General features: G+C 34.4%; 1 pseudogene; it reads left to right on the forward strand.

The window, feature by feature from the left end:
* The first annotated feature begins 1021 nt into the window (after window positions 1-1021).
* Window positions 1022-4592, forward strand: LOC149561910 (disease resistance RPP13-like protein 4; annotated as a pseudogene).
* The last annotated feature ends 22438 nt before the right edge of the window (window positions 4593-27030 follow it).

Below are 27030 nucleotides of genomic sequence, written 5' to 3' on the forward strand. Positions count from 1 at the left end.
TTTATTCTCATGAGAGATGGATTCATGTTGAATCACTACTCATGAAACATGGGTCATCGAGTTTGACTCAAAATCACACAGTTAAATCCTGATATTCACATCACAATTTGACTAGCTGTGGAAATCATCTCCTACTTATCAAAGAATAACTAACTCATGTTGATTTTTTCAAATTATAACATTTCTAATCTTTTGTATCAAATAAAATAAAAGTTGCTTTAAAATTTTCAATATTTTGCACTAATGTCTAATTAAATTATAAAATAGATAATTAGAATAATTTTTAATATTTTGCACTTCTACCCCTTTTCCTCTATAATAAACACATCCACTTAGATAGATCCAAATTCGTGGCCCAAGTAAAAATAATAAAGAACTCAACATAAACATTATCCACACTATAATATGTATCTTCCAAGTATGATTATATATATATAGTGTCCAAGAAACATTAATGCCTTAATTATAATATATTACAAACTTAAAATAAAATAATACTTGAAAACTCCATTTAATTATAATATACCGAAATCAAAATTAAAAAGAAATATCTATATACTCTAACCTTAACTTCACCTCCCACCATTCGACGCACCTTCATAAAAATACAAGCATCCTTTACGATATCATAAAAGTTCAACACCAAATAAACATTCTCGAAATCATCATTTTGACCTAATCCAAATTCCAATTGAAAAAATATAATCCCCCAAGACCTAACGTACTGTCAAGACCCGCACGGAATATTGTCAGGCATCATACGGAAGCAGAAGTGGCAGACGGAAGGAAGACGGACGGAATACCCAGCCAGTCGAAATAACTGGCTGGGTAGCCGTTGCCGTTCACAACTAAGCCCGAACATGCCCATCTCTTTCGATCTCTTTTTCATTGCACGGAAATGCCAAATCAGTCACGTCAACTGGCTGGCGATTCAATAACTTTTCTTTATTCTCTTTATCTTTTACAGTTCCATTATTTTCTCCCTGAAATGATCGAGAATCTAACAAAGAATAAACGTAGGTCACAAGAAAAGCATCGAAGTAAACAACAATACTGAACAGCATTGCCTGTGAAGAAGATTCCGCACCTGCATAAATGCCCATTTAGTAGATCCATTTTCTCACATTCAATCCGAGCCTCTGAAGTTCTTGGTGTGCATTTACTTGGTTTTTTGTGCAAAGAAAGTTGCAGAAAGAGGGATCTTTACCTGTTCAATCTCATCTTTGTAAGATGGCCTCTGTAATTGGAGGAGCTCTTGTCGGAAAGGGTTGTGAGATGGTCCTTGAGATGGCTGTTCGGAAATTGGCGGAGGAGGCAAACATGGTGGTGCAATTCAGAGAGGAATTCAGATGGTTAAACAGGAAACTCACATATGTGAGGGGGTTTCTGAAAGATGCTGATCAACAGTCTCGACAAAGCGAGGATGTTAGAGAATGGCTCGAAGAAATTCGAGGTATCTCCTTGCTTGCGGAGGACATTGTTGAGGAATGTGCTGTGGATTCTCTCTATGCAAATAACAGCGCTCAATCTTGTGGGTTGAGTTGCAATCAATGGATTTATCGGTATAGGATGGGGTGGAGAATAAAGGGCATCAAGGAACGCATCAAATCTGTTATTGAACAGGGCAGCGAGCTGAAGCTGATGCATCAAGTTTCTTCTGCTGCAAATGAAGCATCAGCCAGTACATCATCTGAAAGGGTGGACTGGAAGAGATCTAGTCTTCTGCCCAGCGGCAGCGATTCACACACTGTGGCAATAAAGTCTAAAGTCGATGACCTGCTCACGTTGATGGAGAAGAGTGCCTCTCCAGTAATTGCAGTGGTTGGGATGGGTGGGATGGGGAAGACCCATCTTCTTCAGCATGTCTACAACCACAGCAACATTAAAGAGAGGTATGAGTACTCTATATGGCTTTCAGTTTCTCAGTCTTATTCTGTTTTGCAATTACAGAAAAATTTAGTCTTCCAGTTAGATAAAGATTTACACCAGCAGATAAAGGGTAGTGAAGTAAGTGAGGAGGTATTAGCTCCGCAGATTCATGGAAGGTTGCAAGGAAAGAGGTGTCTAGTGGTGCTCGATGATGTGTGGAGGGCTGACAGAGAAGATGATTTGCTAGCTAGACTTGGCCTCCCAATTACAAACAATAGCCCATGGAAAATTGTGGTGACTACAAGAAGTAAGGAGGTTTGTGCAAATTTGAATGGTCAAACTTATGAGATGCAATATTTGTCTGATGAAGACAGTTGGAGGCTTTTCTGTGTTTATGCCTTTGAGGGATCTCAGATGATCAAAAGAGAGCCAGGGAAGCGTCTGGAAGAAGTGGGTCGTAAGATTGTAGAGCAATGTGGTAATCTGCCACTGGCCATCAAAACAATAGCCGCATCTCTGGCAAAGACCAGAATGCCAAGTGAGTTGGAGTTCAAGCTCCAGCAGCTGCAAGGGGTCCAAGGGACTGCCAATTACATTGATCCCATCATGCCTATTCTCAGGCTCAGTTATGATTCCTTGTCCCCAATCCTTAAAGCTTGCTTTGCTTATATTTCCTTCTTTCCAGAGGACGAGAAGATAGAATGTGAGTATCTGATATACTTGTGGATTGGGGAAGGCTTTATTCCAGCAGGAGAGGGCCAGTTGGATGTGGCATGGGACTGTTTGTATCAACTCGCCAATCTCTGTCTGCTTCAGCTATGGGAAGAAGAGACTGGATACGCTCTAACCAAATATTGTAGAGTTCACGACCTATTGCTCGATTTTGCCATACAGGTATCCAGAGAAAATAGAAGTGTTTTTTCTGTTGAGGAAGCCTCCAAAGATGCAAATGCGGACTGTTGTCGGATTTTACTCGGCAAGAAAGATATAAATGACAACGACATCTCAGAGACTCGTCCTGTTTGTCTCCGCACGCTCTCTTTGTCTCAGAATAGGGGGATTACAAGCATTCCATCAAACTTTTTTACCGCTATGAGAGGACTACGCGTTCTCGATCTGAGCGGGACAGAAATCTCTGAATTGCCAGAGAGCATATGGGAAGATGAAACTCCTCAAAGTCTTGAATTTGAAGGATACAAAGATGGATACAAAGTCTCTTGTTTCTTGCTCTGCCTGATGAATGTGAGAGATTACCAGAATGGACAAATGAAGTTAAGTGTCTTGAGCATTTAGAGTGCGAGGGGGTTAGTAATCGCATTCCAAAGGGAATATCAGAGCTGGCCTCTTTGAAAATACTCCGAACAGAGTATTTGGATCTGTCCGTGGAAGAGGACGAATTCCTCAAGTCAGAGGATTTGACCAAAATGAGTCAGCTTCAGGAACTATGGTTAAATGTTAACCATGAAATGGAGCTGGAACGAATCCGCACATGGCCGGGAAAGATGCGTCATCTATTCATGTCGAATAAGAGCACATCAGAGTTGTTGGAACTTTCAAAGAAAATGGCAGAGATGAAAGATCTAGAAACTCTTCATTTAAACAGGTTTGCGGCGCCAATTTGGATATGTGGTTTTCCAAATCTGAGGGAACGCCGGTTGTGGGAATGTGATTGTAGTAATTATCCAGAGTTGCAAGCAATGAGGTTGGGGTTGCGGGGGAACAAAAGGTGCAGAGAATTGCCAAGAGCGTTTGGAAATGCGGGAGGGTTTCTGTTAGGATAAATCACGGACAGAAATAAAAAAAAAATTACATGCAAATATAACCAATAACAGAAAATAATAGAACACACAAAAATGAACACAAGGCACCAAGATTTAACGTGGTTCACCCAATCCTTGGGCTACGTCCACCAAACAACAAGTCCGATCTTATTACAATCCAGTGATTACAACCTGATTACAATCCGTAATCCCTTACAGCTCAATACCACCACAAGAACCAATTTCGTATCACCACACATGAAAAATACCCAACCCTAAGCCCTTTTTATACAAGTATTAAACCGCTTTAGGGTTATAACATGTCGGCCATATGTCGGCCATAATATGTCGGCTACTTCTTAAAAAAAAAAAAATTCGGGCCGATGCCCCGAACCCCACTATTTATGAAGTATGTACAGTACTTTCTTGATCAGTCACCACAATCTAACAATCTCCCACTTCGGGACTGATCAGGCTCCACACTAAACAACAATCTCCCACTTGGAGACTGATCCTGTAGCAATACAACTACCGCATGGGGCTCCCACTGGATCAAACCACCCTGGACTCTGTTGTTCTTTAGGAAGACCATTAATATGACCAGTGATAATATCAAGAATATTAACATCAATAGGATAAACAATGCCAAACATTCTCCTAAACCTTTCCTAGTGGTGGAGAACTTGTACTCTTGAAAGAGAAGTCACGAGTTCAAATCCCACTGTGGCTTAGGGTATGTATGCCTCGTTTGTAGCGCCAAGCGCCTCTCGAAAAAGAGTACGAGGTAGTCCCATATCACTGCCACCGTATGTAAACACAAAAACTATGGCATAGTGTCATGGACTATAAAAACCACCTTTTATTTTTGTCTTTTTACTTGTGATCAAGTATAAATATTTGACATTTAATGTATCATTACCCTCTATAATTTTTTTAAATTCATGTTTAACTTTTACAATTATCTTTATATCCTTCTTTTTATCAAAAAATATTTTGGTCATTAATGCCTTTATGTGAAACAAGAGCTCATAAGGAGCTTTTGTGAGAAATGATATCTAAATTTATGTTTTCTACAAAATTGAAGATGTTTACACTTTTATGATTTGCATTAGTATATGGTTGTGTTGATTTGGAGACCATTTTATCTTGGTATTTTGATTTGAAAGTCGTGTTTGGCAATTTTGAAGTGGTCATTTTCCGTTGTCTATAGTTGTACCAAATTATTTTCATGATGCAATTGAGATTTATATATAGATTTGAAAGATATGAGAGATAAGTTGTAAAGAATTTTAAAAAATATTAAAAACTAAAAAATTTTAAAGAAATGAATGTTTAAAGCTTTTTCTGGATTAATTAAAGAGTCACCTTGTGTTCTGAACAATTCGTATTTTGAAATAAAATGAAAAATAGATTAGCAAATAATTGTTGTAAAAGATAGAGAGTGAATTAGTTTTCCTTCAATAATATTAACTTCAATTTGAAGTTTAAATATAATGATAAAAAAATTTACTTGACAATAAGATTTTTTTAATTTAAAAATAATGATAAAAAATAATTAATTGATACCATATTTATGATTTAGAGAAACTTAATCTCTAATATGAATACATTACATTAATTTAAATATTTTATATTTATTGATTAACAATAAAAAAATCATGTAATTTAATTACTTAATTCACATATTATTCATTAAGAATAAAAAGATAATAACCTATTTTAAATATTTAAACTTAAATGTAGAATATATGATATTTGGCGTATGCCCTTTTTTTCATCTTATAATCTCCCAATATTCTCAATTCACATTTTACTAAAAGTATCAATTAAATTTAATGTACAAACTTCTAATTGTTGTTTTCAATTATTGATCATATCAGATGAATGACGTAAGTTTTTGGGCCATCCCATTGATTTGAAAGTTCCCTTCAAGTCTCTTATGGAAACTTCTAGAACATCTTCAAAATTTAGATTTTAAAAAAATTGGTTAAATGAAAAGTTGAGCTTGATTTGTAGGACATCTTGCCATTGAATGGAGAAACTCAAATAGAGGAACAAATGAAGACTGGGCTCTAAATAGAGTTTTCCTATGAAATTATCAAATCCAGTCAGCAACCAACAACAAAATAAAATCTCTGAGATAGATCTCATTCAGATAAAGTCTATGTTACATAATCCACATGAACACTATATTTGGTGTAGTTAGGCAATAGCTTTGCCATTTCTTTATCCCAGAATTAACACGGAGGTAAACAATGCAACATAAGCCATAGGTAAAAATTCCCCTTTGATACACAAAAATTGGTAGACCATCCGCCATAAATCTGTCAAGCCCTTCTTGCAACAATGATGCCAAATCTTGATTCAATGTCAATAAAAATACAAAGGAACCTAAAATCCCCAATCTCTATAAATGGTAGTGGTGTACTTCTCTCTGTCTCCTTAGAGCTATGAGAATTCTATTGAGTGTGAAGTTAAAAATGTGTAGTGACACACTGTTGAAGATTTTACAGTAACAATGACATTATTCTCGTGTTTGTGTGAAATCTACAAATATATGAAGTTGCATCAACTACGGCCCATGGAGGATTCTAGAAAGTATTTTTCCTAATCTTTTGAGGAAAATTATCAATTTTATCCCTAGCAAAATTGTTGGTAACCAATCAAAAAAGCAGACATTTTGATTAAAAATTAATTAAAAAATAAAGTGATTTTAAAACTTTATAAGTTTCCTAATTTTTATCATAAAAATTAATTGTAAAGTGCAAATGGGAATATTAGTTCCCTCCCTATATATAGATAGGGACTAATGTAAACACCCTAAAATTGGCAAAGACCTAAAACAGCGTGAATTTCAATCAAACAACTAAAATTAAAGACAAAATCAGATAAATGATAAAAATAACAAACTTTCAAATCAATTACAAAATTAAGTCGTTTGAGTGGTTAATTAATTAATCATCTATCAAATTCAAAAAGACCAATGTCACTTTTAAAGAGGAAAACCAATTCATATTTAATCATAAAATAAAATTAAAAAAGGTAAAAGGTAAAGACAAAAATTGAAAATAAACGCAACATTTAATAAATCAACAAAATCATTTATCCCCTCAAAACTGATATTCATCTTTTTGGAATTTAAAAGAATTAAATATCCCTATTTATCCTCACAAACCAAGTTTTTTGGATTGTTCCTTTTGGGGTTTTGTGAGATATTTTTAGTTTCACTCTTACCCCCGGTGAAAAGTAAAATGTAAATCCTTATCCCAATCCTCTTCTAAAATCATATAAATAGAAGGGAACATCAAGAGCAAAGGGACCCAAGTTTTATGCATCCATTCTATAGGCATATTAGATCTATCATTTTATCATTTATTTAGCATCATTGTTATAGAGATTTAGTGTCATTTTAGTGTTATTCTAACATCATTTTAGTACTATTTAGCATTCTTTAGCATTTTTTAGTCTTATGCATGCATATATCTTAGCATTTTCATGTTATTATCTTCATATAATCTGCATTTCACATAGATCTCATATAAACTTTCATAGATCTACACTAATAACATAGTCCCATTCTAGAACTATCATTAAGATGCTAGTCTAAGAGTGATTTTAGCAGTTGTAGTTAGGGAAATATGAGATATTCTTAGAGTCATTATTTAACAGTGTTTTCTTGGGTCTATCTTAGTTCTTTGTTAATCTGATTGCACTCTACACCAAGATCTCATGAATACGTCATACCACCATGTACAAATGGCGCTCCCTGTGGGACTTTGTTTTAAAGCCTCATTGTTCTTTAACTTTTCATTCTAATCTTTGAATCTCTTTGTACATCTGTGTGTTACTCTCATTTCTTGTGCAGATTTGACTTGTTGTAGGCTTAACAATGTTCGAGAAGATTCATAATAGGAACAAAAACCTTTCAAAGATGCTCTCAATCTCACAAATATTGAAACTAATATTTTCTCGACATGCTAGCGCTTCTTAACATTGTTTCAACGCTTCCTACTTATTTTATTACGCATATACATGATTTGATAGTGCAGTTACAAGATCTTTTAGCACATATACATTGTCATCTAACACTTTTAGAAGATATTATAATACATTTTAATAATCCCATAATGCATGTGAGTAGTTCTGGAACACATTGGATCAAATCTAACATTTTCTATAATTAACTTAAAGATCTAATTTCTAGTTGCTCATGGGTCTTTTTTGAACAGATAGGAACCCCCAATTAATTTGAAGTTGCAGGAAGGGAATTAAGACCATTAAAAATGTGCACCTAGCTTTTTTTGGCATCAAATTAGGTAGGCCTAAAACCCTTGTCAATTAAACTACATCTTTTCAAGATTCACAATCTAGTTTAAGTTAAATAAATGATTTATTTTACCTATTTGGGACTAGGCCTATGCTCTCAACTCTTTGAGTTGATCAGAATGCCAAACATTCCAAAAGTGTCAATAGGAATCACTTTGAGAATGAACAAACACAAATAAAATAGGAGCCTCTTGTCCTCCCAGTTTAAAGGCTTGTAATTGAACATCTTGCTTGTTGTGTTTGAGAAGTTGGAGTAGTAGGGATATTCTCTCACTCTTTTCAGGGTCATCAAACTCCTTGACCTTCTTTCAATTTATATTCCTCATAGTTTTCCATTGGTAGTTTACTCAGCCATAGAAAGGCATACCTCTCACTATTTGCCTTAGCAAGGTCAATAAGAGGGAAAGCCTTCCAGCTTGTATTCCTAATCGGATGCAAGCCGATTGTGTTCAAAACATAGCCTTCCTCTAGTAATCTTGAAAGAGATTGCACAAAACCTCCCTTGCATTAGTGGGAAGCTCTATTTCATAGAGAGGAAAATTCAAACATAATCGGATTTAAAGACTGAAAATCCTAGTCACCAAGCTTAGCAAGCCATTGTCAAGAAGCCCTTTTTTCTTACATTCTAGGTTTATGCATGAATATTTCATTGTCATTTCTACTATTATTGTTCTTGAATGTGCCTATTTTAGTACATGGTATAGAACTTCATATTACAACACTTTCAAGAAAATACAAACATGATTGCAAACCAACCTTGAACCAGATGTAAACACTACTGTATACCTTGAAATAGCGCATTTAAAACTTGAAACAACACATTTTCTCACCTCTTTAATGCTTTTGAAACCTGAAATAGCACATTTGAACATGAAAACAATGAAATTGAACAATTTAATAGTGTATTTGCATTTTAAATAGTGCTTCCACACTGTAGAAGAGCGTCTAGCATAACATAAAATAACATAGTTGAGCAAGTAAATAGTGCATTTTAACACTTCTATGATGCATTTGAGAGAATTTTTGAAACAATGGCTACTTGCAAATAGAATTTCTATAAATAGAGAGCATATCTAGATACCATTTTCCTACTTAATGCTCTACAAATCTAAGGAAGGCTAAAACTGACCAATATCTTTAAGATCAAGCAATAGTTTTCCATCATCCTTGTCATCCAAACTATCCTCCCTAAGGATTTTATCTAACCAACATCATCGCTCCATCCCTACACATCAAGTCAACTATGAAAGGACACACACACACACACATCCTTTCATCACCAAACTTTGTGAATGCTAGATTCTATCACTATTTGTATTGCTAGAAACTATTTGAAAGATAACTTGATACTTCATTATAACTTGGTCTATAAATCATCCACACAACATGAAAACATAGAAGGATTAAAGGGTTGCATTCACTTCTCATGCCACTGTGCAAAACCAATGTAAGGGCTACACAAAAGGAACCTAGAAGATCGCCCATACGAGTAAGTACCATAATAACGAAATGAATCACAAAATCTACACAACCCTCGAACACCATTGATCCTATAATGCCCACTGATTGCTCTTCATTCACCATTGTTGAAGAATCGCCCCTGTTTAAACAACATAATTTAGAACCCACTAACAAAATGAGTTCATCCTGAGTCTGGGGTGAGAATAGCCTCAAGTCAAAGATCAAATACTTTCAACAAAACCAAAAACTTGTCGATATAATGGAGAGACTACTAGAATGACACAAAGAACGCTACTTGTTATCATTGGCACAACAAGGTGCAAAACTTATTGCTAATTTCAATATATCTAACCTCAAAAGGGATCAAGAAGATTCACCCTTGAGGTCATTACCCAAAAACTCAAGACCTACAAATGGAAATGGAAAGAATGAAATGATAAAAAGTCCAACTGACCAAATTTAGTCTAGAGAGGATATGTCCTCTCCCATTTGATCAAAGTGTCACCTTGACACCTTTCCCCCAAAATATGTAAATACCAAACTATGACAAATATTTTGGTACATCTGATCCCCAAGATCATCTTCACCAATTATATACTTTAACCATAAAATTCGTATATAATATGACCTACCTTATGCATCTATTCCCTAGAAGTTTGGGAGGACAAGACATGGAGTGGTTCTCAAAGCTCCACTCAAATATTAAGTCATTCAATCAACTAGCTTCTATCTTCATTGCATAATATACATATAACATTGAGAGAGAGGTCATTATGATTGACTTATGCAACACAAAACAACTCTTTGGGGTGTCTTTCAAACTTTTCTTACAAAGATGGAGACATACCTTCGCCAAATACCATCGAGATATACTAGACAAAGAGAAAACTAATATATTCATCAATAGCCTCTCCAAACCTATGAATTATCGGTTGCAACTTCAATATCCTAAAGATTTTAAAACCAAATTGGAAAATGTAGCCAATGTGGAAGAAATCTTGCTAAGAAATTATCTCATTAAACAATCAAAAGATGACAAAGGTTTTTCCAATAAATCCCCATAGTCGCACAACTCATTTGATTGATCAAACAATAAACATACATTGTGGTGGAGAAATAACAAAAAAAAAATGGTGAATAATGGAGCAGTAGAAGGAAATAATGTTAAACCATAGCTTTACCCTTGTCCAAATCAACAATATCCAAATATTAATAACACCAACGTGCCTGCTCACCAAGACACACAAAGGCAAGACCATACTCAGCTATTCTATCACTGAAATACAACTACTCGTCCAGTACAAAATATCCCCAACCACCAGATAACTCCCATAGGTGAAACATACAAAAGAGACATTTAGCATATGAGCTTATTGTATAAGTCCATTAACCTACCTAGAGTATACACTCCAAATGATATAAGTCTATTAAACTACCTAGAGTATACACTCCAAATGATATAATTATGTTAACTTACCTAGAGTATACACTCCCATAGGTGAAACATATGAAAGAGCATTGTAAACGCTTTTAGCAAACGAGCTTATTGTATTACTAGAAGACAAACCCTATGAACCACAAACTTTAAACCTTCATGGTGGAATGACAAGCATTTTTGTGCCTACCATTGAAATATGTAGTATCTCACTACTAACTTCTAGGATCTCAAGTGAGCCATTCAAAAATTGATTGATAACAGCACCATCGAAGTCCATAATCTCCATAATAATAAGGATTACATGGCCTTTAAAATTACTAGGCCACATCCTCCAATGACAAAGTCAATTATGCCCACAATTATGATAGTATGATCAACACATGACCTTTAGATTTAATGATGTCATTAATGTCATCATTGTCAAAGACAAGCACAAGAAACAACCCTTGAATGCCATTACCTAAGGTCAAGCCTCTAAAGTGGTTCTGTTGGGGGAAGCTGCTAGTTTAGAAGAAGCAACCACAAGCTCCACCATATCCAAATATAGTTTGGTTAATCAAATATTAAAAATTCTTGCCCATATCTCCATCTTTGAATTGTTAAAAATATCTTCGGAGTAAAAAGAGATACTCACCAAAGCCTTAGGGTCGAATGATCTCGATGTCAATAGGTTCCAAAACATGGTAAGAAACCTTGTTGTACCTCACTGTGTCTCCTTCTTAGCACAATATGACATGTCCTTCACTCATCCACAAAAATCCTCATTACATATTGAAGTTTTTATACACATGAATAAAGTAAAGAGAGCTTTGGTTGATGGCGAGGCCGGTCTAAACATTTGCACTTTAAACCTAGTGAAAGCACTAGGGTATACAGAAGATGTTGTTGACCCTAAAAAAAGAATTACAATTACGGCTTGTGATGATGAGGAAAGGTCCTCTAAGGGAATGGTCATTTTACTAATAAGGGTTGGTTAGTTCATGAAAGAAACTACCTATCAAGTTCTAGACTTGAAGTTTACTTACAACATCCTATTAGGTAGGTCATGGATCCATGACATGCAAGCAGTTCCCTCTACTTATCATCAATGCTTGAAATTTCCATATATGGGTCAAGAGGTAACCATACTCGGGGACCAAAACTATATGCAATATTACAATTCCCCTATTCCTCAAAACATGGAAGAAATCACCATCCTGACAAGTAATGCCAACCAATATATACTAGAAGAAACTTCAAATTCCACAAGTCAAGACTGCTAGCATGAATGTTGATGATACTACTCTGGAGGAGTATCCTAAGCATTGGAGAGTATTGACATGTTGCATTCACGACTGTGTTTTTCATTGATGTCAACATAGCACTAAGACTATGACAAGTGCTTGAATAATAGATAGAGATCTTATTGGTAAAGACAGTGGTTTGATTTCTTGGTGATGCATAGTCAAGGACATGATCCAAACTATGTCCATGAATGTTAATGATACTACTTTGGGGGAGTATCCTAAGAGTTGGAGAGTATTGACATGTTGCATTCATGAATATGTTTGTCATTGATGTCCACATAGTAGTAAGACTCTCAAGAGTGCCAGAATAATAGATAGAGATCTTACTGGTATAGAAAATGGTTTGACTATCTGGTGATGTACAGTCAAGAACATATTCCAAACTATGTCCTAATGATGTGGTTAAGTGCATAGAGTCTAATTCAAAGACATACAAAATTTGTACTTGATTTACTGAGAGCAATATAGAAATAGAGTATGAAAGAACATCATTCTGATGTTTATATTCTATCTTACATCTGAGATGCAATGAAGAAATACACAGTCAACTAGTAACAAAAGACAGTTTGGTGGTGATGTTAGTGAGTGCACAAGACCCAATATTTCATGTGTGAAGAGTTGGATAGACTGTGCTCCAATAGTGCTATTGTATTTGTAATTTAATTAATTATCTTATTATAATAAATTGGGAAAACCTCAAGGCCGACTCAAGGAATTATTTTGAAGATATGGTATAAATGAAAGATGTTTTCCTTGTTTGTAAAAAGTATCAAGTATTATATTGAGTATGAAGTGTAAAAAGGAGCAGTGTTCTTATTGAATGCATGTAAGAAATCCAAGGGATTATTGGATGTGAGTTTTGTGATCTAGTTACAAGATATGAAGGTGCAAAAATCTAGTTGACAGGATAGAGATAGAGGAAGGACAATTCATTTCTATTATTCTACAAGGAATGATACAATGATCATTTGGATAGTGAGTTCATTGATCTTAAGCTTGAAGTTGTTTGGGCAGTGGGTCTAGTTATCTTCCACAACTCCTAACAAGGTTGGCACAACTCCTAACAGGGTTGGAATCTCCTAACAAGGATTCAAAGAATCCTAATAAGGACTCATATGTATTGAATGTATTTATAGACTCCTAATAGGGTCCATCCTCTATCAAAGAATATTTATATTAGTACATCATCTTGTGGGTACCATTCCTACTGGGGTTTTCCCTCTAATCAAGGGTTTCTATAGTTAACATATCTGGTGTTAATTATGCATGAGTATCTTGTTATAGCTTATGATTATATTGTTCATATGGTTAAAGTTTAATAAGGCTGATAATTGTGATATTAGTTAGATAACTGATTCACCTCACCACCTCCCACCCCCTCCTTTCAGTTATATTGTTGGACTATATATTCTAACAATTGGTATCAGAGCATTAGGTCTTTGAAGGATAAGCTAAACAACTTTGGGAGATCCATGGAAAATCTTTTTAGAAGGGATAGTCCTAGATTTGATGGGGCAAACTATGATAGTTGGAAGGAAAAAATGAAGACTCATCTATTATGCATGGGTCCAGGCTATTGGCTTTTGTCAAAAGGCAAGAAGGACATTGTAAAAGAATAAAATCATGAAGAATGTAGTGAGGCAAAAAGAGATCTGTTCATGTGCAACATGAGAGAAAGAGAAGCATTATTGTCAACTCTTCCTAAGAATGAGTAGAGTTAGGTAAGGACATTTCAAACATCTTATGAAATTTGGAAAGCATTTCAAACAACTTTCACACACTTAATGTTTGACCAAGTTTGACAAGGAGTGCGAGTACTCATGGAGATTTTTCTAGTAGCAATAGATCTAACGAAGACAAGAAGATTGAGGAAGGTATAGCCCTTCTTCTAAGAAGAGAAGAATATGGTAAGAAAATCTTTAAATGTTGGACTTGTGATGAATTTGATTATTATGCATCTAAATGTCCTAAAAGAGAGAAAAAGTATAAGCAAAAGTTCAAGCCTAGAGATGATAGAAATTGTTTGTATACTAATGATGATGAGGAATCTGATGAAAGAGTTCAAAGTGAAAGTGATGATGAATTGGGATTTGTGACTATTAGGGAAGATGACCTTGATAAAGAAATTAGAGAAGAAAAAGCTCTAGTTTCCCAAGTTGAAATGAAATCAGATTAGATAATTGATAGTGGTTGTTCACATCACATGACTAGTGATATGAATCAGTTTGTTAAGTTTAGGAACTATGATGGAGGTATTGTTAGGGTTGGTAACAATGAATCCTATCATATTGCAGGGATTGGATCCATTAATGTAGATGGAAGGACTAGCATTAACAATGTTTATTTTGTTGATGGATTGAAGCATAATTTCTTGAGTGTTGGACAGTTGATGGAAAAGGGATATCAATTTTAGTTCACAAAGAAGACCTAAATTATCAAGGATAAGGATGGAAGGATGATTGGAACTAGAACTAGATCCAGAGGTAGTGCATTTTAGTTTCAGAGGTAGAAAGAGCAATGTTTTTTGAGAATGATGTATCCAAGACAAATTGGAGAGAAGTAGTAAATACAACAATGTGAACCATGAAAAAAGTACAAATTAGAAAAGGTATGAGCAAGATACCTTATGAATTATGGTTTGGTCATTCACCATTAGTTAAATATTTTTAAATATTTGGGAGCAAGTGTTATATTAAGAGAGATGATGATATTGGCAAGTTTGATCCTATAAGTGATAAATGTATATCTATTGGTTATTCATTGAAGAATAAGGCATATTGATGTTTTACTCATAGAACCAAGAATATAGTTGAATACACAAATGTAAATATTGATGAGAAATTTGGTACTAAGGGAAAGATGATAGATTATCATTCTAATGAAGAAGAAGACAATTTTCTAATTGTTAGAAAAAATGTAAAAGTTTTTTTTGAGACTAACAATTATTTTTGGAATGATGTGCTATCTATTGAGAAAAGAGGAGAAGAAAGGTCTAAACCAAGAGATGAGATGGAAACTCCTACCTCTAATAGGAACATGACAAAGAATCACCCTCTAGAAGAGATAATTGGAAGTAAGGACAAAGGTGTGATCACAAGGAAAAGAGTTAATGAGGAATTATGTCTAATTTTTCAAGTTGAGCCTAAGAGAGTAGATGAAGCGTGTAATGATGATCATTGGATTCAAGCAATGAAGGAAGAATTGGATCAGATTGTGAAGAATGAGACATGGGAAATAGTTCCAAGACCTAAAGAAAAAAATGTGATAGGAACCAAAAGGGTATTCAACAACAAGATGAATGAATGAGGAGAAGTTGTGAGAAACAAGGCCATACTTGTTTGCAAAGGTTACTCACAACAAGAAGGCATAGACTATGAGGAGACATATGCCCCTGTAGCTAGAATAGAAGTAGTAAGAATGTTTTTGGCTTATGCAACATATAAGAAGTTCAAAATATATTAGATGGATGTCAAGTCATCTTTCTTGAATGGAGAACTTGAAGAATTATCCATTGAGAAACCTGAAGGATTCCCTCTAACAGAAGAAAAAGAGATGGTATGTAGATTGAAGAAATCCATATATGGTCTAAAGCAAGCACCTAGAACCTAGTATGCAAGGTTGGATAAGTATTTGACAAAGATTAGATTTGTTAAAGGTATGACAGATAGAAATTTGCATTTGAGAGAAGTTGATGATGGTTTGTTTATCATTGTAATGTTTTTTGATGATATAATATTTGGAGGAAATGATGAAGAAAGTGATAAGTTTGCTAAAGAGATGAAGAATGAGTTTGAAATGAGTATGATAAGAGAAATGAATTTTTTCCTAGGATTGCAAATTATGCATAATAGTGATGGTATTTTTATTTCACAAGCTAAATACTTAAAAGATTTGTTGAAGAGATTTAGATTAGAGAGTTGTAAACCTATCGATACACCCATGATAACTAGTCACAAGTTATCTAGCAAATATGAGACACATATAGTTGAGTAGAAGACGTACAGATCTATGATTGGAGGATTAAAATATTTGACTCACACCAGACCAAATATAGAAAATGCAGTTCGGATTGTAGCTAGATTTCAAGCTGATCCTAAAGAGTATCATTATGCAACAATAAAGAGGATATTTAGATATTTAAAGGGAACATCTGATTATGGAATTTGGTATGAAAGATCAAATGATTTTCACTTTATATGTGTATATACTGATGTAGATTGGGCTTGAAGTATGCATGACATAAAGAAAATTGGTGGTGGAGCATTCTTTCTTAGAGGAAGATTGGTTTCTTAATCGAGTAAGAAATAAGATTGTATCTCACAAAGTACAATAGAGACTGAATATGTAGCAATAGAAAATAACTATAATCAAGTTATGTAGATGAAATAGATGTTGAAGGATATTGGGATTGAGTTTATAGAACCTATTATCATATACTATGATAACAAAAGTATAATGAGTATGTCTAAGAATCATGTGTTGCATTCTAAGACTAAACATATATCCATTAAGTATCATGCCTTGAGGGGGAAGATAACAAAAAAGAGATTAGACTGGAGTATGTGAGTACTAAAGATCATATTACAAATATCTTTACGAAGTCTTTACCTAAAGATACATTTGAGTATTTGAGAGGTATGCTTGGGGTTATGCCCCTACCTACTTCAGAGTAGATGATGCATAAGTGCATTAGTCCAGTGGTACAAAGCACTATTGTGAGATTGGACTGAATGTTGATGCTTCCTGAATAGGGAAGTATCTATTGAGAGCCGAGTCATTGAGGACTCTTGGTATTTGGTATTGAACAATGTCTTTAAACACTTGAGTTAAATGGAAGAGTTGGATCAAGAAGTAACAATTGGTATTTTAACATTTGGTATATTGACACGATGAGGTTTTTGGCATTGATGTCAATAAGGGAGAGTATACATGAAAAACATCTCCTAAGAATTTATTAGGGAGATTTAGAAAGATTCATGTAAGAAGCAAGAGGAATATCTCTATGGGGGGGATATGTCTGGTTAGTTGTTTATTGTGAACAACTGTTGTTGGTCCTAATAATAAGATGAATGCAGTAGCAACAACAGAGTACTATTTGGTATTCTTGGAACTTATATTTTTTCATCTGTGTTTTCATCAATGCCAAAGGAAGAGATTGTTAGCATGAATGTTGATGATACTACTTTTGGGGAGTATCCTAAGAATTGGAGAGTATTGACATGTTACATTCATGATTGTGTTTGTCATTGATGTCAACATAATAGTAAGACTATGAAGAGTGCCAACTGAATAGCAGACAGAGATCTTATTGGTACAGACAATAGTTTGATTGCCTAGGGATACACAGTCAAGGACATGTTCTAATCTATGTCTTGATGACGTGGTTAAGTGCGTAGAGTCTAAGTCAAATATGTATGGAAGTTGTACTTGATTTAATAAGAGCAATAAACAAATAGACTATTGAAGAACAACATTCTGATGTTTGTTTTCTATCTTACATTTGAGATGCAATGAAGAAATGCACAACCAACTAGTAACATAAGACACTTAGATGGTGACATCAACGAGTGTTCAAGCCACATTATCACACATGTAAAAAGTTTTATAGATTGTAAGCTAACAATGCTATTGTATTTTTAATTTAATTAATTATCTTATTATAATTAATTGAGAAAGCCTCAAGGTTGGCTCAATGAATTATTTTGAATATATGGTATAAAGGAAAGATGTTTTCCTTTTTTGTAAAAAGTATCAAGTATTGTATTGAGTGTGAAGTATGAAAAATGAGCAAAGTCCTTGTTGAATTTGTGTAAGCAATCCAAGGGATCATTGGATGCAAGTTTTGTGATATGGTTGCAAGATATGAAGGAGCAGAAGTTTGGTTGATAGGATAGAGATAGAGGAAGGAAGGGTAATTCATTTCTATTATTTTGTGAGGAATAATATGAAGATAATTTGGATAGTGAGTTCATTGATCTTAACCTTGAAGTTGTTTGGACAGTGGGTCTAGCTATCTTCCACAACTCCTAACAAGGTTCGCACAACTCCTAATAGGGATTCAAAGTCTCCTAATAGAGACTCATATGTAAAAAATGTTATTATAGACTCCTAAAAAGGTACATCCTCTACCAAGGAATATTTATATTAGTACATCATCTTGTGGGTACCATCCCCACCAGAGTTTTCCCTCTGATCAAGGGTTTCCCTAGTTAACACATCTATTGTTGATTGTGCATGAGTATCATGTCATTGTTTCTTATTATATTGCTCATATGGTTAAATTTTAATAAGGTTGATAATAATGATATTAGTTGGATAACTTATTCACCCCTCCCCCCTCTCAGTTATATTGTTGGACTATATATTCTAACAAAGACAACAACCACCTTTCCACAATGGTTAAGGGAAAAAGAGAAGGTCAATTTTTTCTAATTCTTTTGGCTCATCACCATCTCTACCAAGAGACTCCTAAAAAAAACATTATGAAGAATGAGTTATTTCATGAAAGAATCTGAATGAAAGTGAAAATTTCAATGTAAAGGGGTAGGCGAATATTCAATTTCTTTTTTTGACCCACAGCTATCTCCAAAATCTCATGGCATACCAACTTCATCCACTCCTCCTAGACCTTACAATGCACACTTTGTCAAAGGAAGTGATATATCTCTAAGCACCACAGAAGAAGAAAACAAGAGGATACAAAATGTTGACATTTCCCCCCACCATTTTGGCAATGGTTATGACTTAATGAAGAAAAAGGGTTACCTAGGTGAAGGTCCTTTAGTAAGGGGCAAAGGTATTGTCAAACCACTAACAACAAATTTCAAGCCCAATAAACTAAAGACAAGGGTAGATTATTTAGAACAAGAAAATGAGGGTCTTTCAAGCTATCCTAAGCCACCACATCTTGATAAGTCATGATTTAAATACAAATATTCTTGCTCTTCCACTTTGGCTTGTGTTCCAAAAGAAAAATACATCATAGATTAGAAGGCATCCAATATAAAAAGTGTGAACCTATCTTTTTGGTGATCTAAATCATGCAGAAGAACCATTAATGGATACCATTAATAATAAATATGATGATGATTCCACCAAGTGGGAATTTGATTAATTTTCTGAGGAATCTACTCAAGATAAATAATATGATGTTGTTTGCATTCCTACACAAAACATTTCCATTGAACAAGAATATGCTTCTAGCTCAAAACTCACTTCACTACAAAGAATCATCTCACGCCAGAATGGTTGAGAAACATATATAGAACAAAGGGATGATGAACCTAATGAAAAATTCTAGTTTCAAACCCTATTTCTGGATTTCTTTCTAGTAGAAATTGAAAATGAGGAGAATGAGCAACTCGAAGACTTTGGTTTCCTAGATAACTTAGAAGTACACCTCTACCTGATAAGATGTATTTGTCACCAAATGAGGTCATATCCTTGCACCCCACCAAACCATAGCCATACCTTGAGTCATTATCTTTAGTCCATCTTGAGATCATTAGCTGGAATACAATTGAGCCACATAACATCCTCAACTTTGACACTGACTAAGACATCTTCATATACCTGAATGCAATTGAACCATCTCCTAGATTGGAACCAACTGGAGCACCCATAGATGGGTCAAGTATCAATTATCTTAGTTACACAAAAAGGGGTCAAATATATCAAAGATCCAATGACCCAAACCACGTTGTGGCAAGTCTTGATAAAAAATAAATAAAAATAGAAGTCACATATATAAGGGTGAAAACCCAATTGTGGTATCCAATGATGAGGTAATTGATGCTTTACCCAAGCATTTAGAAGAGATGTAATCTATCCTGATTGAGCCAATAGAGAAATTCAACATCAGGACAGAAGCAAAACCTAGAATTATCCACCTCACATAGTCATTAAATTCATATGAAAGAAGTGAATTCATTCATTTCTTCAAGGAAAGGAAAATTAATTTTGCATGGTCCTATGTTGGCATGTTAGGGTTGGATCCTAATCTAATTATTCATGATCTCAACATTTCTCCAAAAGCTAAGCTAGACAAATAAAATCTCATAAAAATGCATCCGCATATAGCATTATTAGTCAAAACAGAATTAGAGAAGTTACTTCATACTAACTTCACCGGGTCATTAACCTATGCTTCATGGATCTCCAACAGTGTGCCTACTTCAAAGAAAGATGGTAGTATATAGATTTGCATTGATTTTCATGATGTCAACAAAGCATGTCCCAAAGATGACTTTCTCTTACCAAGCATCGATACCATTGTAGACCTAATAGCAAGACACTCTATGTTCTCCCTTATGGATTGTTTCTCTAGTTATAACCAAATCAGGACACCTCCTGAAGACCAAGATAAAATGACCTTCACTTGTGAATGGGGGACTTTATGTTGTAACATCATGCCCTTCGGTCTTGAGAATGTAGGAGCTACATATCAATGGGCTATGACCATAATATTTCCTGACATTATGCACACATTTATGGAGGATTATGTAGATGACCTCCTAGAGCAAAGTATCATACCCATGAAGACCATCTTCCAATTCTAGACAAGATATTCACCTGTATAGAAGCTTTTAAAGTTAGGCTAAATTCTAAGAAGTGTGCTTTTGGTGTGCAATCTAGAAAGCTCTTTGGCTATATTATCTCTACCAAAGGGATAGAGGTAGATCCCAAAAAAGTACAAGCTTTTATCAACATGAAACTTCCCAAGAACTTGAGCTAGCTACATTCTTTCCAAGGTAGACTTCAGTTCGTCTAAAGATTCATATCTTAGTTGTCTAAGAAATGTGTGCCTTTCATCCACCTTTTCTACAAAGATATAGTTTTCAAGTGGGACAATCAGTTTCAAACAACTTTGATCTCCTCAAGAATTATATAATGAATCCACCTATCTTGGTGCCTCCTATGCCACACAAACCTTTATTGTTGTATATATCCCTAACAAAAAAATGGATAAGATCTCTCTTGCCACAAGAAAATGACCAAGGAAAGGAATGAGCCATCTACTACATTAGTCAAAATTTGGTTAATTATGAGCTCAACTACACTTTCATTGAGAAAGCATGTCTGGTAGTATTTTTTACTTCCGAAAACCTACATCACTACCTCCTAACCCACAAAGTGAGACTTATAGCCAAGATAGATCATCTCAAGTATCTTTCAAGAAAAAGTGCATTAACTGGTAGACTAGCCAAATGGGTAATGATTGTAAGTAAGTTTGACATAGAGTATGTTGATAGAAAGGCCATAAAAGGACAATCCATTGAAAACCCATTGGTAGATGCACCCATATAAATCTTGAACCCTATCTTAGCAAATTTTCTAGAAACACACATCCTTCAGACAAATCTATTCACATGGAAGTTCTACTCTAATGGTTCATATACACATCATGGCTCAGGTGTTCAAATATTTTTCATCACACCTCTAGATGTCACCATTCCAAAGTCATACAAACTATTCTTCCCATGCACAAAAAACATGGAAAAATATGACGCCTTAGTTCTTAGCCTCAAAATAACCTTGGAATAGAAATTCATGACAATAGAAGTCTATGGAGATTCCCAGCTGGTCATCAATCATGCGAATGTCATGTATGAAACCAAGGATGAATTTTTTTTACCTGAGAAAGACATGGTCAATACACTCAAAGAATTTTTGGTTCAGATTGCATTCGAGAAAATCCCCAGAGATAAGAATAGGGCAGTTGTTGCTATGGCTACTTTGGTCTCATTGCTCTAGCTACCAAATCAACATGAACATTATGAATTCCTAGTAGAGGAGGTGGGTCAACTCACATTTACTCAACCAGAATCCCACATCATTTACCACTTAGATATTCATGACTCCCCCTAGTATGATTCCATTTCCATCTACTTGTGCAATAACCTTATGCCTCCTAACCTATCTAGAAACAAAAATGCAACTTTATCTGACATACCTCGTGTTATACATTAGTGGTTGATACATTGTATAGGAAAGTTCTAGATGAAACTTTACTTAGATATCTCAAAAAGGATGAGTTTAAGGTTTCTCTACATCAAGTTCATGCAGGCATTTGTGGGTCACATTCTAGTGGGTTCACCCAAGCAAAGAAAATCCTTAGAAAGGGATTTTTTGGCCCACCATGGAAAAGGATTATGTCGACTATGTCAAGCCTTGTAAGAAGTGTTAGATCCATGACAACCTCATTCATGCATCAACTCAGGAACTTAACCCAATGGCCACACCATGGCCTTTTTATAAGTGGGGTTTTGAGTTGATAAGTACAATTAACCCACATTCCTCCAATGGACACAAATGGATTATTACAGTGACTAAATACTTTACTAAATGGGTCAAAGTAGTGTCACTCACAGCTACCACTGGCAAACAAATCTCCTCATTTATCCTAAACCATATAATTTTTCAGTTTAGCATGTCTCATGCCATCTTAACGGATAATGCCTTATATTTCAAAAACCAAATAGTTGATGAGTTTTGTGAAAAGTTTCACATCATTCACCATTCATCATCAATTTATTATTGCTAAGGCAATGTCCAAGAAAAGGCCACCAACAAAAACATCATTAAAATCCTCAAAAGAAGTGTCAATGACACTGGTAGGGATTCACATTTATAGTTAAATCCTTCCCTGTGGGCCTATAGAACAAGTGTTTGAATGCCTACGGGCGCAAAATCCTTCTCTTTAGTCTATGGAAGTGAGGCAATTCTCCCCTTGGAGGTTGAAATCCCATCTCTAAGAGTCACCCTACATGATGTCATGTCAAATAAGGACTATAGAGTGGCCCATTTAGAACAACTAGAATTCCTAGAAGAACACAAATGCACAGCACATGAACATCTTAAAGTATATTGAAATTGGTTCTTAGAGACTATAACGAGAAGGTGAAGCCACATGTATTTCAGAACGAAGATCTAGTCCTTTGTGAGAACCCTAAAAACTAGATAGTGCAAAAAAGGAAGGGAAAGTGGGAAGCCAATTGGATTGGCCCTTATATCATCAAATAATATAAAAAATCATTTAAAAAATTAAAAATTATCAAAAATTGTCAAAAACATTCAAAATCTCCAAATATTGTCAAAAACATTCAAAAATCTCAAGCAATTGTCAAAAACATTCAAAAAACTTCAAAATTATCAAGAACATTCAAAAATCAATCAAAATCATCAAAAACTATCAAATATCAAGAAAACAATCAAAAACATATCACAAACATGCTATTAATTTTGCATAAATAATTTTTATATATTTCAATCTAATGATCCATTGATTTCATGTCGAGTTGGTGTCTATCTATAATTGTCGCTCCTTCGGGATGAGTTTGCATACCTTGACTGGTTTTATATGTGTATGCACCCAAAAATGGTCGCCTAGACTATGGGCCCCCATTATTCAATTTATCAATTTATCAAATTTTCTGAATCAATGGTTTGTAATATTTTATTAAATCAATTCAAATCAATTTCCTTGATCAAATTCAATTTATTTCATTTCTAAGATTGATCATCTTATTCCAAGTCTTATTTAATTAAAAGAAAATCTTCTCTTTTAATTAAATAAAATAAAATCCCCATTTAATTAAAAGAAAACCTCTCTTTTAATTAAACAGTTCATCCACATTTAATTAATTAAGAGAAAAACCTCTCTTTTAATTTAATTAAATATCTTCTATTTAATTATAAAGAACTTGCTTCCTTTTAATTAAATAAAAATCCCACTTAAATATCTCTTTTGATGAAAAAAGGAAATAAAATAAATTCTTTTTATTTAATTTCTCTACACTTAAAAAAAGTGATCTAAGTGGGATTTATCTTTCCACTTTCTTCTCAACCACTCATCTTTTATCATTGGTGGAATTTTGTCTCACATGGATCAAGCTCTATTATCCCATATTGGTTGTGAGAAGCCTCTCACCTCCATAATTTCCTTTATAAGGTAGAGCCCTCTCCTCATTTTAGACACCCATGATTATGCTATCGTTATGCTGTAGGTTTGAAGACCAATTTTTGAAGGAGTTTGAATACAAAAGCTTTTTGTGGAGAACTTCTATTTTCTTGTCTTTTTCTCTCTTGCACCCATCATGGGCTTTTAGCTTAAATCTTGCATTTATAGATTAGATTTTTCTTTCATAGATTAGATCTTATTTTCATGCATATTTGAAGATCATGGAGACTAGCATTCTTGCTTTTCCTCTTTGAATCTCTCATCTCATGGTGTACTTGCATGGGCACAAAAATAGGTCAAACTGAGGGCCTCCATTGCAAACCCTTGCACTCTATGAGTAGAGAGCTATGGATCGATTTGTGAGAGCTCATTCTTGAGTTTTCTTAAATGTAATGATTCATAGAAGCATTTGATCCTTGTCCTCAGAACTCAATATCAGTTAACACACTTAAATTTTTAAACGCAACACTTAATGCTTGACTTATGTCATGATCTTTTCTTTGTGTGCTGACTGTTATTGATTTTTGTTGAGTGTCCTTGTCTGATAAGTCTCTCCGGGATGCATCGCTAGAGGACTTGGGGCATGGGACATGTTTTTATTTGTTTTTTTTTTGCATGCGGGTGTGGTCTTGAACTCTAGAGTGTCTTTTGTTGTCCCCTTGAAACACTTAGGAGATTTGAGACATCATCCTTGATTGTTTTTGCACAACCATTCTTATAGTCATCTTGGCATCTATGCCTTGATGTGAGCATAGTTTTTCTATATTAAATTGGGTAAGCTAACATCGAAGTCATCTTGACCTTTATGTCTTTGATGCTTATGTTAGAATCTTTCCACATTTCAATCCAATATAAATCGCATTCATATCTTCATAGTTACATTTGTAACTAGTGATGATTGTGTGATTTTTCGATGTCCGTTAATAATTGCCCAATGATGAAAATAAGTTCTTTTACATTCTCTAATGAATGATGAACAAAAAATCCTATGTTACAATTGCTCTTTTGCAAGTACACCATTGCATTTCATGTAGCTTGCATTATTAGACTTCATGTTAGTTTGCATTTTTAGGCTGCATTATGAGTTTGAGAGGGTTCTCCTTTCATCTTTATTGTGGACATTTAATCAATTGTGGTCACATTTTGATCTTCATTTCCTTATTTTCTTTCGTGATCTCAATCAAAATTTCTATCTTAAACAGTTGATTGATTTTTGGAGCATTTTCTTTTCTTATTTCTATTTCTTTCCATATCTTTCAAACTTCTATCTTCCATTTTCTTTTTCCCCACTTCTTTTCTTCTAAATCACCTTTGGGGCATAATATTTCATGCTTGATGATCTACCTTGGTTCTATGATTCTTATATCTTTCATCTTACATCAAGAACCTTATCTTTTGTTCGATTTGATCAAATTTATCAATTTGTTGTTTCTCCTCTATCTCATTTCGATTTCGATCACGAGGGGGCAGTAATTATCAATTTCAATCCTTGATTCAGTTTTATCAATTTTATCCTCGACTTTTTCAAGTTAAAATTTATTTGTATTCTTTGTCCTGATGTGTTCCCGAGTCGACCACACATCTGGGTTGTTTTGTGATCCCAAATTGACCTCACACTTCAATTTCTTTCTTTGACTACATGTGTTCCCGAATCGATCACACATTAGTCAAAGAGGGGCAAATGTATGCACCCAAAAATGGTCGCCTAGACTATGGGCCCCCATTATTCAATTTATCAATTTATCAAATTTTCTGAATCAATAGTTTGTAATATTTTATTAAATCAATTCAAATCAATTTCCTTGATCAAATTCGATTTATTTCATTTCTAAGACTGATCATCTTATTCCAAGTCTTATTTAATTAAAAGAAAATCTTCTCTTTTAATTAAATAAAATAAAATCCCCATTTAATTAAAAGAAAACCTCTCTTTTAATTAAACAGTTCATCCACATTTAATTAATTAAGAGAAAAACCTCTCTTTTAATTTAATTAAATATCTTCTATTTAATTAAAAAGAACTTGCTTCCTTTTAATTAAATAAAAATCCCACTTAAATATCTCTTTTGATGAAAAAAGGAAATAAAATAAATCCTTTTTATTTAATTTCTCTACACTTAAAAAAAGTGATCTAAGTGGGATTTATCTTTCCACTTTCTCCTCAACCACTCCTCTTTTCTCATTGGTGGAATTTTGTCTGACATGGATCAAGCTCTATTATCCCATATTGGTTGTGAGAAGCCTCTCACCTCCATAATTTCCTTTATAAGGGAGAGCCCTCTCCTCATTTTAGACACCCATGATTATGCTATTGTTATGCTGCAGGTTTGAAGACCAATTTTTTTGAAGGAGTTTGAATACAAAAGCTTTTTGTGGAGAACTTCTATTTTCTTGTCTTTTTCTCTCTTGCACCCATCATGGGCTTTTAGCTTAGATCTTGCATTTATAGATTAGATTTTTCTTTCATAGAATAGATCTTATTTTCATGCATATTTGAAGATCATGGAGACTAGCATTCTTGCTTTTTCTCTTTGAATCTCTCATCTCATGGTGTACTTGCATGGGCACAAAAATAGGTCAAACTGAGGGCCTCCATTGCAAACCCTTGCACTCTATGAGTAGAGAGCTATGGATCGATTTGTGAGGGCTCATTCTTGAGTTTTCTTACATGTAATGATTCATAGAAGTGTGACAACATTTTAGCACACAATATGAAATAAATGGTGAGGTCTCTACATTGAATAATATTTAAATATTTTATTTAAAAATCCTTTTCTTATTAGCATTTAAATAGGGATATCATGACCATCCATTTAGCTACAAGAAATTAAGAAGCAGTGTCGTTATGTCTTGAAACATCTCCCTGTGCTTAGGAAAATTTGGCACATCATAGATAGTCGAAAAGGTCTTACCTATGTTCCTTGCCCACCC

This window comes from Cupressus sempervirens, chromosome 4, assembly GCF_028749045.1.
Source record: "Cupressus sempervirens isolate cs-2001-9-10 chromosome 4, ASM2874904v1, whole genome shotgun sequence".
Lineage (NCBI taxonomy): Eukaryota > Viridiplantae > Streptophyta > Pinopsida > Cupressales > Cupressaceae > Cupressus > Cupressus sempervirens.